The following is a 16,081-nucleotide window of genomic DNA, read 5'->3' as shown; positions in this document are numbered from 1 at the left end:
ATTTGAAAGGCAGAGTTACAGAGAGGCAGAGGCAGAAAGAGAGAGGTCTTCCAGCTGCTGGTTCACTCCCCAAATGGCCACAATGGCCAGAGCTGAACTGATCCAAAGCCAGGAGCCAGGGGCTTCTTCCTGGTCTCCCACATGGGTGCAGGGGCCCAAGGACTTGGGCCATCTTCCACTGCTTTCCTAGGCCATAACAGAGAGCTGGATCGGAAGAGGAGCATCCGGGACATGAACTAGTGTCCAAATGGGATGCCTGTGCTGCAGGTGGAGGTTTAGCCTACTATGCCACAGCACCAGCCCCGTCGTCTTTTTCTTAAAGATTTATTTATTTGAAAGGTACAGTTACAGAGAGAGATCAATCTTCCATCTGATGGTTTATTCCCCACAAGGCCATAATGGCCAGGGCTGTGCCAGGCAGAAGCCAGGAGCTTGGAACGCTCAGACATTCCCCACAGGAATGGCAGGGACCCAAGCACTTGGGCCACCTTCCGCTGCTTTCCCAGGCCCATTAGCAGGGAGCTGGATACTAAGTGGAGCAGCTGGATGGCTGGATGCCGATATTAGCAAGCGGTTGCTTAACCCTTTACACCACAACAACGGTTCCCCATAAATGCTTAAAACACTGTACCTATATATTTTAAATCTTTTAAAAAAAATGGCCGGCACCGTGGCTCAACAGGCTAATCCTCCACCTAGTGGTGCCAGCACACTGGGTTCTAGTCCCGGTCGGGGTGCCGGATTCTGTCCCGGTTGCCCCTCTTCCAGGCCAGCTCTCTGCTGTGGCCCGGGAATGCAGTGGAGGATGGCCCAAAAGTGCTTGGGCCCTGCACCTGCATGGGAGACCAGGAGAAGCACCTGGCTCCTGCCTTCGGATCAGCGCGGTGTGCCAGCCACGGCACGCCGGCCGCGGCGGCCATTGGAGGGTGAACCAATTGCAAAGGAAGACCTTTCTCTCTGTCTCTCTCTCTCACTGTCCACTCTGCCTGTCAAAAAAAAAAATAAATAAATAAAAATAAAAATAAAAATAAAAATAAAATAAAATAAAAAAAATAAAATAAAAAAAATTCTTTAAAAAAATAAAAAACAAAAAAACCCTTTATGGTTAGAAACCTAAAACTATAAGTTAACAGCTTTGTTTTATAAAGTGTACTGAAACAATACGGAAGCCATACGAAATTTAAATTTTTAAAATGTTTGCTCACAAAGGACAGTTTGATACAACTATAACTTAATAGGTGGCAAAAATTACATAGATTATTCACCAGGTGGCTGATCACCCAGTTTCTCCCAACAGCTACCAGAACTGCTAAAGAGCAGGCTGAGGCTTGAAGAACCCTGAATTCCCATAACTAGAAGATTCAGGTAATCTTTTTTCTAAGTTATTGCAAGGAAATGTCTTCTCCCTGCTATTTCCCAATGAATTTGCAACAGAATACTGCGGATCTGAAAGATCCAAATGGTGAGAGAGAGGTTTGAAAAGATAGGGTAGGCCGGCACCGCGGCTCGATAGGCTAATCCTCCGCCTGCGGCGCTGGCACACCGGGTTCTAGTCCCGGTTGGGGCGCCGGATTCTGTCCCGGTTGCCCCTCTTCCAGGCCAGCTCTCTGCTGTGGCCTGGAAGTGCAGTGGAGGATGGCCCAAGTGCTTGGGCCCTGCACCCCATGGGAGACCAGGAGAAGTACCTGGCTCCTGCCTTCAGATCAGCGCGGTGTGCCAGCTGCAGCGGCTATTGGGGGGTGAACCAGTAGAAAAGGAAGACCTTTCTTTCCGTCTCTCTCTCTCACTGTCCACTCTGCCTCTCAAAAAAAAAAAAAAAAAAAAAAAAAAAGATAGGGTAATAAAAATGAACTTTTGAAAACTGTTGAGTCAAGGTTTCTTGGGTTACAAGTAAAAGAAAGCTATCCAAAGTAACTCAAGTGAAAAGGAGATGATCCAATGTCCAGAAGAGAATCTCAGGGGTCTCAGTAGCAAGTATAAAGACAAAGTTATCAGACCACTGCCGTCTCCATCTTTGCCTAGTGTGACAGGGTTTCTGTTTCCTTCGGCACCTCCAGGCTGTGACAGCTCTGGTGCCTGGATTTCTCAGGGCACCTACTAGCACTTTCATAGCAAATGACAACTACCGCTCCTGACTGTACTTAACCTGGCAGCTCTGGCGGCCTCCACTGAGTTACTGACCCCAAGCCCCATTCTCTGAGTTCAAAGCATCAATGAGCAAAGCAGTCTGATCAGAGTGGGTGTTCTGTCCCCATTCATTCAGCCGTGTCTACGGAGACAAGGTCTTGTCCTTTCCAAGCAGTCCTGGCAGGGGCAGATTCTTCGGGAATGGAATGCAGGTGGGAATAAAGTGGTTAGGTTCTCACATTCCCAGACACCAGATAGGTTAACTTGGACTTTGTCAGTTTCCATTCGTCAAGCTGGAGGTTGAGGCTTTGGACAAAGAATAAACTCCTATCCGTTTATATTCTCCCTGTTTCAAAGTAAAGCAGGATTTTTGTGTGTGACAGGCATAGCTCAGTACTTTTTTTTTTTAATTCATTTATTTGAAAAGCAGACTTATAGAGAAGCAGAGGCAGAGAGACAGAGGTCTTTCATCTGCTGGTTCACTACCCAAATGGCCACAATGTCCAGAGCTGGGCCAACCCAAAGCCAGGAGCTTCTTGTGGGTCTCCTATTTGGGTGCAGGGGCCCAAGGACCTGGACCATCTGCTGCTGCTTTCGCAGTCCATAGCAGAGAGCTGGATCAGAAGTGGAGCAGCCAGAACTCGAACTAGTGCCCATATGGGATGCCAGCACTTCACGTGGCAGCTTTACCCACTACGCCACAGCCCCAGCTCTAGAGCTCAGTCTGTTACAAATTGAAGTGCTGGAGCCCGCGCTGTGGCACAGCGGGTTAAGCCGCTGTCTGAGACACCGGCATCCCATTTGGGACTGATTCCATTCCCAGCTGCTCCACTTCTGATCCAGCTCCATGCTAATGGCCTGAGAAACCAGCAAAGGATGCCCCAAGTACTTGTGCCCCTGCACCCATGTGGGAGACCGGGAAGAAGCTCCTGACTCCTTTCTGTCCCGCCTCTGGCCATTGTGGCCATTTTAGGGGTGAACCAGCAAATGGAAGAGCTCTCTGACTCCTTCTCTCTATAACTGCCTTTCAAATAAAATAAATATTTTTTTAAATTAAAATGTTAGGGGTTCTGGGTTCCCAATACCTCTTTAGCTTCCAGAATACGCGGAAGTTTTGAAGGGCCAATTAAAATGATCTTCAGTTGATAGTTCAAGAGGTTGAGTTCCTGCCATCCACATGTGTTCCTACCTCCTGGTGTCAGTCTGTCCCATTCCCAGTTATTATTGTGGGCATTTGGAGACTGAATCAACAGATGTGAGTGCCCTTTCCCTCCTTCTTTGTTATCTTTTTTCTCCTTTAAATATTTATTTATTTTTTAATTTTTTTATTTATTTGAAAAGCTGAGTTACAGAGAGAGAGAATGAAAGACAGAGATCTTCCATTTGCTGGTTCACTCCCCAAAAGGCCACAACGACTGAGCTAGGCCAGGCTTAAGCCAGGAGCCAGGAGCCTCCTCTGTGTCTCTCATGTGGGTGCAGGTCATCCTCCACTGCTTTCCCAGGCATATTACCAGGGAGCTGGATCCAAAGTGGAGCAGCCAGGACTCAAACTGATGCCCACATGGGATGCTGGTGTTTCAGGCCATGGCTTTAACCTGCTGCGCCACAGCGTTGGTCCTTCCTCTCTATCTGTGTAACAAATTTAAAAAATTAAAATCAGTTGTTAGAGTTTAGAATAGCTTTTTTTCTTCAGCCCCACATGTGAATACCCTAAGAGAAATAATATAAATATATATATTTAAAATTTATTCTTTTATCTGAAAGAAAGAATTACAGAGAGAGAAAGAGTCAGAGAGAGAGGTCTTCCATCTGCTGGTTTATCTCCCAAATGACTACAATGGCCAGGGCTGGGCCAGGCCAAAGCCAATAGCCAGGAGTTTCTTCCAAGTTTCCCATGGTGGTGCGGGAGCCCAAATATTTGGGCCATCTTCCGCTGCTTTCCCAAGCCATTAGCAGGGAGCGAGATCGGAAGTGGAGCAGCCAGGACTTGAATCAGCACCTATATGGGATGCCAGTGCTGCAGTTGGCAGCTTTACCCACTACACCACAGTACAGGCCTTGAGAAATAATATAGTGACAGTAATAGTTTATTGTTCCAATTAGTCCAGTTGTTTGATTGCTCAAGCAAGAAGAGTACAGTAGACAGTCATGAACAGAACTTAAATAATTCTTAATACTTTGTTAATTATACTTAATATAGCTAATACCTAATTAATTACACTTAACACTCGGTTTTATTGCCTTAATCATAATACTAGTCTATATATGGAAAAAAATCCAGAACAATCACATCTTATTTCTGATTTTTAAAATTTGTAGTGGTCACGTGTCCTAATTGTTAATAAGTTGTAACAATTTACTTCCACAAACATTTCACATAAACATTACATACTTATAAAATTGTTATGCAGGAGGGCACTTGAGAAAGTTTGTGGAAATGAGGACTGAAAGGTCAGCGTGGGAGTGTGCATTGTGGCACAGCAGATTAAGCTGCCTCTTGGGATGCTCCACCTCCTGTCAGAGTGCCTGGGTTAGAGTCCTAGCTCAGCATTCAATTCTAGCTTCCTTGCTGATGAGCGCTCTGGGAGGCAGCAGTGATGGCTTGGCTAGTTGAGTGCCTGCCACTCATGTAGGAGACCCAGACTGAGTCCATGTTCCTGGCTTCAACATGGCCCTACCCAGCTACTGAGGACATTTGGAGAATGAATCCGTAGATAGGAGATCCTCTCTCTCTCTCTCTCTCTCTCTCTCTCTGCCTCTTACCCTTCCTGTGTCTCCGCCCTTCAAAATAAATAAAACAAATTTAAAATATACATTTATGGTACAAAAAATTTTGAAATCCATGCATAGTGTTTCTCATAGTACACATATCCCATGAAGTTTTTACAATTTTTAAATGTATTTTAAAGGCAGAGAGAAAGAGACAGAGACAGTCAGAACTTCCATCTGCTGGTTCACTTCCCAAATTCCCACAACAGCCAGGGCTGGGCTTGGCCAAAGCCAGGAGCCCAGAACCCAATCCAGGTTTCTCACATGGGTGACAGGGACCCAAGTATTTGTGTGGCTTCCCAGGATGCACGTTAACAGGAGCTGGAATCAGAAGCAGAGGCAGGACTCAAAAAACCCAAACACTGCACCCAGTATGGGATGAGGGCAGCATCCTAACTGCTGTGTGCCAAACACTTGCTCCCAGTGAATCTTTGAGACTCCCTTGTATGCATGGATTTCAGACAGTTTGCACCAAAATGTACTTCTATTTTTTTCTTTTCATTTTTATGTAATTATTTGACAGGCAGGGATATGGGTAGAGAGACAGAGAGCTTCCATTCACTGATTTACTCTTCAGATGCTGCTAAAAAAAAAAAAAAAAAAAAAAAAAAAAAAAAGAAGAGGCTGGGGCTGGGCAGGGGCCAAAGGCAGGAAGCAGGAACACAGTCCAGGTCTCCCACATGAGTGGCAGAGGCCCAACTAGTTGAGCCATCACTGCTGTGTGCCAGGGTCTACATTAGCAGGAAGCTGGAATCAGGAGCCTGAGCCAAGAGTTAAGCCCTGGCACTGTGTTGTGGGACACTGGCATCCTAATTGGTATCTCAGCCTCAAGGCCTAATGCCCTATACCCCAATCCTTGTGAAAAATATAACCACTTTTTTGTTTCAGGTTGTTTCTTCATTAGGTTATTCTGTATTTGTTTTGTTTTGACAGAGTGTTTTCTGTCAGCCCTGTGTCTGTTTCTGGTCTGTTTAGCTTGGAAGTTTGCTTCTACTTGCATTATTTCTGTTGCCTCTGGTTTCCTTTTGTTTCCTACTAGCTCTAATTTGTCTTTCAAGGTGAAAGCTTTCTTCACTTATCTAATGCTTGAAGTATTACAAAGCTGACAGTATACCTTGGCTTCTAGATATGTGCTCCTCACCAAAGAAATACCAAGTTGGGTTCCTTCCTTTGCAATGAGCATCAAATATAAACAGGTGCTTTCACTTGGAGTTATTCAGTTTCCATGGAGTAGAAACTTCCCAGTTCTGGGAGATATAAATCGGATTCTGCTTTCTGAAATTAGGCACTAAGCTTTGGGGAGGTGGAGTGAATGGGCCTGATTATTCCTAATAATTTATAAATTAATTCCTAAAAATTTATAAATTTCTGAAGAACTTACCATAATACTTGACTTAAAACTTACTACATGGGGGCTGCTGTCATGGGTCAGTGGCTTAAGCCGCCACCTGCAATGCCAGTATACAGTATACAGGCGTTGGTTCGAGTCCCAGATGCTCCACTTCCTACCCAACTTTATGCCAATGCACCTAGGAAAGCAATGGAAGATGGCCCAAGTCTTTGGGCCCCTGCACCCACGTGGGAGACCCAGAAGAAGCTCCTGGCTCCTGGCTTCAGATCGGCGCAGCTCTGGCCATTGTGGCCAACTGGGGGAGTGAACCAGTGGATGGAAGACCTCTTTCTCTCTCTGCCTTTCCTTCTCTTTCTTTGTAACACTGACTTTCAAATAAAATAAATCTTTAAAAAAAGAAATAAATAAAATTGTATGTGTATGTATCTGTATAGACACACACATACACAAATCTACTTTTGTCAGTCTAACATATGCCTCTTGGAAGTTTCACGAATTCCTGTTTCACAAGGCTAATTCTTTCTTTTTTAAAAAAAGACTTATTTTGGCTGGCGCCACGGCTCACTAGGCTAATCCTCCGCCTTGCGGCGCTGGCACACTGGGTTCTAGTCCCAGTCAGGGTGCCAGATTCTGTCCCGGTTGCCCCTCTTCCAGGCCAGCTCTCTGCTGTGGCCAGGGAGTGCAGTGGAGGATGGCCCAAGTGCTTGGGCCCTGCACCCCATGGGAGACCAGGATAAGTACCTGGCTCCTGCCATCGGATCAGCGCAGTGCGCTGGCCACAGCACGCCAGCTGTGGGGACATTGGAGGGTGAACCAATGGCAAAGGAAGACCTTTCTCTCTGTCTCTCTCTCTCACTGTCCACTCTGCCTGTCAAAAAAGAGACTTATTTTATTTATTTGAAAGACAGAATTACAGAGAGGTAGAGACAGAGAGAGAGGTCCTCCATCCACTGGTTCACCCCCAAGTTGGCTGCAACAGCCGGAGCTGCGCCGATCCGAAGCCAGGAGCCAGGGGCTTCTTCAGGGTCTCCTACATGGGCGCAGGGGCCCAAGGACTTGGGCCATCTTCTACTGCTATCCCAGGCCATAGCAGAGAGCTGGATCGGAAAAGGAGCAACCGGGACTCCCAGGACTTGAACTGGTGCCCATATGGCAATGCCGGCACTTCAGGCCAGGGCTTTATCCCGTTGTGCCACAGCACCGGCCCCCTAGGGTAATTATTTCAAATACACTAACAAAAGCATACAATACAACACTTAGCGAAAAAGAAACAATTCTGTAAACTCTGTAACTAGTACCACCACCCTTAGCCCTAACAAGAGGGACCCTGCCCTTAAGTCTGCATGTAACAAATACACCCCAAAATGTATCCTTGACAAAACACACAGGCACCTCTGTCACTTGGAATCCAGTACACATTGCCAGTATAGCTTGACTTGTAAATGTAAACATCCACTCCTTGAAATCACACCAATTACAATCCAAGGAAACACTTCTGGAAATCTCCATTGCAAAGAAGCAATGGAACACAAATGTGATAAAAACTTATAATTTATGGTGCTGTTGAAATAGGGGAAAGAGGTTGCTTTGGAATGTGGGATTTTGAATAGCTGAAGTGGATAATAAAAAAGACAAAATAATTAATTTGCTAAATTCTCTGTGCATGTAGTTACTTTTGACCTAATGAACTACCTCTTCCTCATGTCAAGAATCCATTTTCTCGCTTTTCTTAGCACACCAGAGATACAAATTAGGGTGAAATTTCAAAAGCTTAAGAAACATTCTGCAATATTAAATATCTATATTTTATTAGATTTGTGTACTTGTAGATCTATAGGAGAAATGTGATCCTTTATTTTATTAACAAAATGGATATGGAATATTAGAATTGCAGATTATTTAATTTTTTTAAATCTATCTAATAAGTTTTCATTAAATTTTCAAAAATTTAAGTTAAAAATTTTAGCCTTTTTGAAACAGTGTTCTGATTTATTATAGCTCACATGGCATTTTTAATTTAATAGATAATTATAAAGTTTAGAGGAAAAATAGCTTTTTGAGATAAATACCTGAAATGAATTTTAAATTGTAATTTTTACATAAAATAATGGAAACGTACTATAAAATGTAAATGTATTTATATTTACTTTCATTCATATTTTATACATTTCCAAAGCAATCACCTTCTTAATCCTTTAGATAATAGAATAAATACAAGTTGAGATCATGATAAGAAGAAAATACAGGGGTCAGCTCTGTGGGTCAGCACTGTGGCGCAGCGGTTTAAAGCTCCAGCCTGCAATGCCAGCATTCCATATGGGTGCCCATTCGAGTCCTGGCTGCTCTACTTCAGATCCAGCTCCCTGTTAATGTTCCTGGGAAAGCAGTAGATGATGGTCCAAGTACTTGGGCCCCTGCACCCACGTGGGAAACCTGGAGGAAGCTCCTGTCTCCTGGCTTTGGATTGGCCCAGCTCTGGCCATTCAGCGATTTTGGGAGTAAACCCGCGGATGGAAGACCTCTCTCTATATATATTTCTCTCTCTCTCTCTCTCTCTCTCAGCGATTTGGGGAGTAGACCAGTAAATGGAAAACCACTCTCTCTCTGCCTCTCTGTAACTCTACCTTCCAAATAAATAAAATAAATCTTAAAAAAAAAGAAAATACAAAAGTAGGCTCAAAAATAGTAAAAAACAAACAAAAAAACAGAAAAAAGATGTTAAAAACTTTGCAAGTCTATCTGCTTAATTTTTAAAAGCTGAAACAATGAAGTATACCTAAATCAACATTTTCAAACAGCACATTACAAATTATTTGTTAAGTGAATATTTAATTAGTGAGTAAAATGAGTAATAAAATTTTGTCCTGGGGCCAGCGCTGTGGCATAGTAGGTAAAGCCAAAGCCTGCAGTGCCGGCATTCCGTATGGCCACTGTTTTGGATCCTAGCTTTGGATCGGCAAAGCTCTGGCCATTGCAGCCATCTGGGGAATGAACCAGCAGGTAGAAAACCTCTCTCTCTGTTGGCCTCTGTCTTTCAAATAAATAAATCTTAGAAAAGAAAATTGTGGGGCCGGCGCTGTGGCGCAGTGGGTTGACACCCTGGCCTGAAGCATTGGCATCCCATATGGGAGCCAGTTCAAGACCCGGCTTCTCCACTTCCAATCCAGCTCTCTGTTATGGCCTGGGAAAGCAGCAGAAGATGGCCCAAGTCCTTGGGCTCCTGCACCCACGTGGGAGGCCAAGAGGAAGCTCCTGGTTCCTGGCTTTGGTTCGGCGCAGCTCCGGCCGTTATGGTCAACTGGGGAGTGAACCAGCAGATGGAAGACCTCTCTCTCTCTCTCTCTCTCTCTCTCTCTGCCTCTCTTCTCCCTGTGTAACTCTGACTTTCAAATAAAGAAATAAATCTTAAAAAAAAAAAAAAAGAAAATCGTGTCCATATGTTTTACCAAGAAGAGGGTCAACTACATTGATTATAAACAGCCTCACTCATTTCCATCAAGTTCATTCTTTTTTAATTTTTTAACCTTATATTTACTGTTAAATGTTTCATTAATCCTAGGAAACACCATCACTAAAATTGTTATATCCTGAGCTTCTTACTCTTATTAGTTTCAATTTCTTCTGTTACTTACATTTCATCAATGTCTGATAAATGGAAATACAATATGGAACATTAAGAAGAGTATTCCAAATAGAACTGCATTTTCACTTTTGGCATCCACATTAATCACACCATATACGTCAAGCAGTTTTGGGGACAGATTATATCAGCACTTTTTTTTGCACAATTTAATGGAAAACATTGATGTTATAGTGTGTGTCTGGTGTCATCAATTTTTCTTCCATTCATTCTATATTTTACAGTAATGATACCATATTTTATCTTAATATGTTTTTAAAAGATTTATTTATTTATTTGAAAGGCAGAGTTAAAGAGAGGCAGAGGGGCCAGCGCCGTGGCTCAATAGGCTAATCCTCTGCCTGTGGCGCCGGCACACGGGGTTCTAGTCCCGGTCGGGGTTCCGGATTCTGTCCCGGTTGCCCCTCTTCCAGGCCAGCTCTCTGCTGTGGCCCGGGAGTGCAGTGGAGGATGGCCCAAGTGCTTGGACCCTGCACCCCATGGGAGACCAGGAGAAGCACCTGGCTCCTGCCATCGGATCAGCGCGGTGCGCCGGCCGCAGCAGCCATTGGAGGGTGAACCAACAGCAAAGGAAGACCTTTCTCTCTGTCTCTCTCACTGTCCACTCTGCCTGAGAGAGAGAGAGAGAGAGAGAGAGAGAGAGAAAGTCTTCTGTCCTCTGGTTCACTTCCCAAATGGCTGCAACAGCCGGAGCTGCGCTGATCTCCCACATGGGAGTATTTGGGCCATCCTCTACTGGGGGTGAGGGGACTTGGGATGCCTGCATTCCGTACTGGAGTGCCTGGTTCCAGTCTCATCTACTCTGCTTCCAATCCAACTTCCTTCTAATGTATCCTGGGAAGCAGCAGATGATATCTCAAATACCTGGGCCCCTGCCATCCACATGGGAGACCTGGATGGAGCTCCTGGCTTTAGCTTTTCCCGGCTCTGACTATTGGCCATTTGGGAAGTGAATCAGTAGATGGAAGATCTCTCCTTCTCTGTTGTTCTGCTATTAAGTAGATTCAAATAAATACTTTTTAAAAATTCACTATTCATGTATTCTACTAATTCTGAATGCTAACCTTATACCAAATATTTTATTGAGTGATGCTCTATGCCATTGAGCAAACACAAAGCTTTTAGGTAGCCTAAGATCAAATTGAGGGTGCAAAGAAACTGATAAATAAGTAAATACAAGAAAGCAATAGGATGTATGCAAACAATCAAGAGAGTGATATGCTAGTGAGTGACTAGTGGACTACCATAGATTATGAAGTAAGGAAAAGAATGCAGACCCAAAAGTGTCTCCCACATCCATTCTCTCCCTTGTGCCCTTTAGTGATAGAAGCCTCCAAGTTTTGGCTAAGCACCTAACTATCCAGCTAGCAAGTAACATTTCCCAGCCTCCCTTGCAACTAGGTATAAACATGTAACTAAGTGCATTGTCTTCATCCAGTTTGTGCTGCTATAACAGAATAGCTGAAGTTAGGTAGTTTATAAAGGACAGAAATCTATTTCTCACAGGTCTATCCAGGATCAAGGCACTAACATCTGGTGAGAGCTTGCTTTCTTTCCTTTTTTCTTCCCAGAAACCTTTTACAGGGCTTTCTTATCACATATCAGAAGGCAGAAGGGCAAGAGAAAACCAACTTCCCCAGTCAAGTACCTAATCCCATTCAGGAGAGCCCTCATAAACTAATCATCTCTTAAAAGCCACGCTTCTTAATATCACATTGGCAGTGTTTTAATTTTGGAGGAACACATTCAAGCCATAGCATGAGGAGAAGCGATATTATAGTTTCCAGATCTTGTTTTCTGTAAGGAAATTGGTTTTTCTCTATTTTTTCTTTTTCTTCTTCTAGGCTAGATTATGGACAGATGTGAGCCAGCTCAAATCATGATAATGAAGATTGCATGGTATGATAGAATGAGTTAGATGGAACCTGCTTCCTGAATGATCTTATGGAGCAGAGCTTCTCACTCATCCTGGACCATGTACATACTCTGGACTGTTATGTGGGGGACAAACTTTGATCTTTTTTGAATTACTGTATTTGGGGACCTCTTTATTATATTAGTTTAGCATCTGATCTACCATACATAATGTCTCAGAAGAGGCATAAACCATCACCAAAAGAGGAAAAAAAGGGGGGGGGCAGTTCAGGTAAATGATCTAAAGGGAGAAAGACGGGTAGGGCTGTCACACAGGGAATGAATGGTAGAGATGAAGATGGAAGAGAATTAAACTAGGATCAGATCATATAGGAGTTTGAAGGCTGGGTAAGAAATTTCAAAATTTATTTGAGAGGCAGAGAGACAGCAAGTGAAAGAGCCAGGTGGGTTCCCATCTGCTAGTTCACTCCCCAAATGCTTCCAATAGCTGGGGTTGCATAGAGCCCAAGCCAGGAAAAGCAAACTCAATCAGGTTTTCCAGGCAGGTGGCTGAGGGAACCAAATTAGCTGAGCCATCGACCACTGCCTCCCAGGGTCTGCAGTAGCAGAAGCTGGAGTCAAGAGCTGCAGCCAAGCGTTGAACTCAGGTGCCCTGTTATGGAACACGGGGGTCTTATGCAGCATGTTAACCACTAAATACCTGACTCTAGGGTAAGAACCTTTAGGTATGATGGGAAACAACTGGAAAGTTTTAGTAAGTATCATAATTAGGCTTATCTTTTTGAAACATCACTCTGGCTGCTCTGTGGTCAATCAAGTAAGGTGGCAAAGCAAAGGCAAAGAGATTACTTAGGAAGCTACCACAATGGTACAGCAGAACTAATTTTAGTGCTCTGAACTAGGGTGGTGATAGAAGAGAGCACAATCTCTTAAAGTGTTTCAGAAGTATCACCATGGCTAAAGGTGAGTTGGATATGGAAAAGAGGAGACTCGGACATGGGAAAGAGGAGACTCAAGAATGACTTTGGGGGTCTGGTGCTGTAGCATAGCAAGTTAAGCTGCCCACCTGCAGCACTGGCATCCTATATGGACTCCTGTTTGAGTCCCAGATGTTCCAATTCCAATCCAGCTCCCAGTTGATAGGCTTGGGAAAGCAGCAGAGGGTGGCCCAAGTGCTTGGGACCTTGCAACCACGTGGGAGACCCAGGAGCAGCTCCTGGCTTCGGACCAGCCCAACTCTGACTATTGTGGCCATTTGGGGAGTAAACCAGCGGATGGAAGATCTCTGTCTCCCACTCTCTGTAACTCTACTTTTCAAATAACAAATAAATATTAAAAAAAAATAACTTGGGGTTTGTGCAACTTCTATTTAATGAGATGACTGTTGGGTAGATTGGCCCACCAGGATGAAAGAATGGAAGAAGAGAGCCTGGGATGAGGAGAACTGGGTTTGCATTGCATTTGTTTTTGTTTTTATAGAAAGAGTGAAGACTTGTGACAAGAGCTCTATTTTAATCATGCTACCTTCTACGTGCTTATAAGACATTCAAATAGTCATGTAGGCAAGTATCCCCAAGGTCTGGAACAGCAGCACCTGGAAGAAAACTCAGATGTAGAAGGAAAACTAAAACACAGTTGTCATAAGAGCCTGCAGCATTGTCTCAAGAAGGAAGGTGTAATTAACTGCATCACAAGCTGTTCACTGAAATGAGAACTGAGACTATCCACTGAACTGCGGGTTTTAGCCGAGAAGTGCCATTTCAGCCCAAGGGTAGGGATAAATACTCATACAGAGGATCTGAAGGAAAGATGAGGTGGGGCTGGCTTTGTGGTATATTGGGTAAAGGCATCCCTGTGATGCCGGCATTCCATATGGGCACTGGTTCACATCCCAGCTGAGCTGCTCCACTTCCAATCCAGTTCCTTGCTAACGTGCCTGGGAAAAGCAATGGAAGCTGGTACAAGTCCCCAGGTCTCTGCACCAGTACGAAGACCCAGATCAATCTGCTGGCTCTTGTTGCAGCTATCTGGGGAGTGAACCTGTGAATGAAAGATCTCTCCCCCTATTTCTGTATTTCAAATAAATATGTCTTAAAAAAAAAATGAGGAGGAGAGGGCCAGCATCCCACATGGGCTCTGGTTCAAGTCCCAGCTGCACCTCTTCCAATCCAGCTCTAAGCTACGGCCTGGGAAAGCAATGGAAGATGGCCCAAGCACTTGGACCCCTGCACCCACGGAGATTTGGAAGCTCCTGGCTCCTAATCAGCTCAACTCCAGCTGATGCAGCCATCTGGGGAATGAACCAGTGGATGGAAGACCTTTCTCTCTGTCTCTCCCTCTCTCTGTAACTCTACCTCTCAAATAAATAAATAAAATATTTGGGGAAAAAAAAAAAGTAGAGGAGGTAGAGACCACTACTACAGACATGTGTTTGAGCGAGTTTTGCCGTTAAGAGGAGCAGATAAATGGGTGATAGCTGAAGGCAGAAGTGGGGTCAAGTAAGGACTTTTAGAAATTTGGGTAAGATCCCAATAGCAATGATTAATAAAAAGAATCAGGGACGACAGCTGTACTAAGAGGCACCCTAGGAAGGCCTAGGAGATGGGGAGTCCACAAAGCAACCTTTTATGTGCAAATGCTATGCTCAGTAAGCATCTTTTCCCCAGTCGCTCCTCTTCCAGTCCAGCTCTCTGCTGTGGCCTGGGAAGGCAGTGGAGGATGGCCCAAGTCCTTGGGCCCTGCACCCATATGGGAGACCAGGAGGAAGCACCTAGCTCCTGGCTTCGGATTGGTGCAGCGCACTGGCCGTAGCAGCCATTTGGGGGGTGAACCAATGGAAGGAAGACCTTTCTGTCTCTCTCTCTCTAACTCTGCAAAAAAAAAAAAAAAAAAAAAAAAGAAGAAGAAGAAGAAGAAGAAGAAGCATCTTTTCAAAAACTGGCAAGGCAAGAAAAAATTGTCACTGTGATGAAGGGGGCTGATTGATGAGAAACATTTAGGGATGATAAGTATGTTTTATATATACTGAGCTCAGTTACACCTTCAAGAAAAGATGAACTGACCTACTTATTAGTACAAGCTTCAAGATAATAATGATGCTTAAAAACTAATATATTTTACAAAGGACCCATCTGGTTCACAGACATTATTCTATACCAAGTTAACAGAGATTTACCGTGCCAAGATTCTCGGCACTTTCATATTAACTTAAATTGCATGGGGGGGGGCATAATAGTAATTGAAAGGCAACTAATTATAAGCAATTATAAGGCAAATTATGTTTATACCACAATTAGTGTTTGAGGTGGTTTAGTGGGCACCGTCTTCCTTTCAATAAGCAATCATCAAATAGTTGAAAAGCTTGTAAAACACGGAAAAACGCCTTTTATCTTTATTCCAAGTATAACAACCACATTCTTTCAATTATTAAAATCATAAAATAATGTATTATCTTTTGTCCCAATCCCCAGTTCGAGTTGGATGCTTTTAAAAAAACATGGCAAGTGCAGCTTCTTTGAACAGGTTTCATGGAGGCATGCTCTTTTAAGACAAGTATACCCTGCAGGGTATCTAAGCTGCAAACTCAAACCACATCTTTTTCAGGGGATTTTTCATGCTGACATTATCTTATTTCACTTTCAGGAATGTTTTTGTCTAAGGATCATAGAAAAAGTCTTTTTTTCTTGTAACAATGGTAATTTTTAGATCAGGCTGCATTTCCCCCTCCCCTATTTCCAAGTGTTAACTTTGTTACCTCCATTTTGCCACCTCCGGTTAAACTGACTCCAACTTGACAACTATTTTATATTTTAGGATATACGATTAGTAAATTCAGTGACCTATTCGATCGATGGTTCTTTAAATTATCACTAGTGATAGCTATGGAATTTTCCCCCATTCCATGAATTTCCATGTGAATCCCTCTTAAACACGAGTTGAAGGCAATCAGCTCATCAGCGGCACAAAACTCCAAGGAAAATATCACCAAACAGTTTCCGACGCTATTTCTTGGAAGAGTTGTTGCAGGCTGGATTCCCACCCGTCGACCCCGAGGGAGCACGGCGCTGCCGGGGCTTCCCCGCGGCGGCTGCGCTCTGCCGACTCCGAGGCTCCCACGACGGGAGGTAGGTAGAGCTGGAGCCCTCCAAGGTTGGGCGCCACGTTGCTGTTCCCTCTTCAAACAGGGAGACGCCGCTCCTGGCTATTGTGTAAACGGGCCGAGGTCTGCGTTCGCCCGCACATCGGCCAAGGCGTGAGCGGAATCCACTGCGCCTTCTAATTCGACCCCTGACAAGGTGTGCGTTACGGGCAGAGGTTGT

The 16,081-nt window shown here is 44.2% G+C and overlaps 1 long non-coding RNA gene across 1 annotated transcript in view; it reads left to right on the top strand.

The window, feature by feature from the left end:
* LOC149126524 (uncharacterized) overlaps positions 1–9,674 on the top strand; it is a 52,253-nt gene extending 42,579 nt beyond the window's left edge. Inside the window, exons 2-3 of the long non-coding RNA XR_016234558.1 lie at positions 1,298–1,365; positions 9,415–9,674. This is a non-coding gene — a long non-coding RNA (uncharacterized LOC149126524). The remainder of the gene's footprint in view (positions 1–1,297; positions 1,366–9,414) is intronic.
* The last annotated feature ends 6,407 nt before the right edge of the window (positions 9,675–16,081 follow it).

This window comes from Oryctolagus cuniculus, chromosome 5, assembly GCF_051225735.1.
Source record: "Oryctolagus cuniculus isolate XC-2025 breed Fujian yellow rabbit chromosome 5, ASM5122573v1, whole genome shotgun sequence".
NCBI classification, from domain to species: domain Eukaryota; kingdom Metazoa; phylum Chordata; class Mammalia; order Lagomorpha; family Leporidae; genus Oryctolagus; species Oryctolagus cuniculus.
This window is presented reverse-complemented; position numbering and strand designations above follow the sequence as displayed.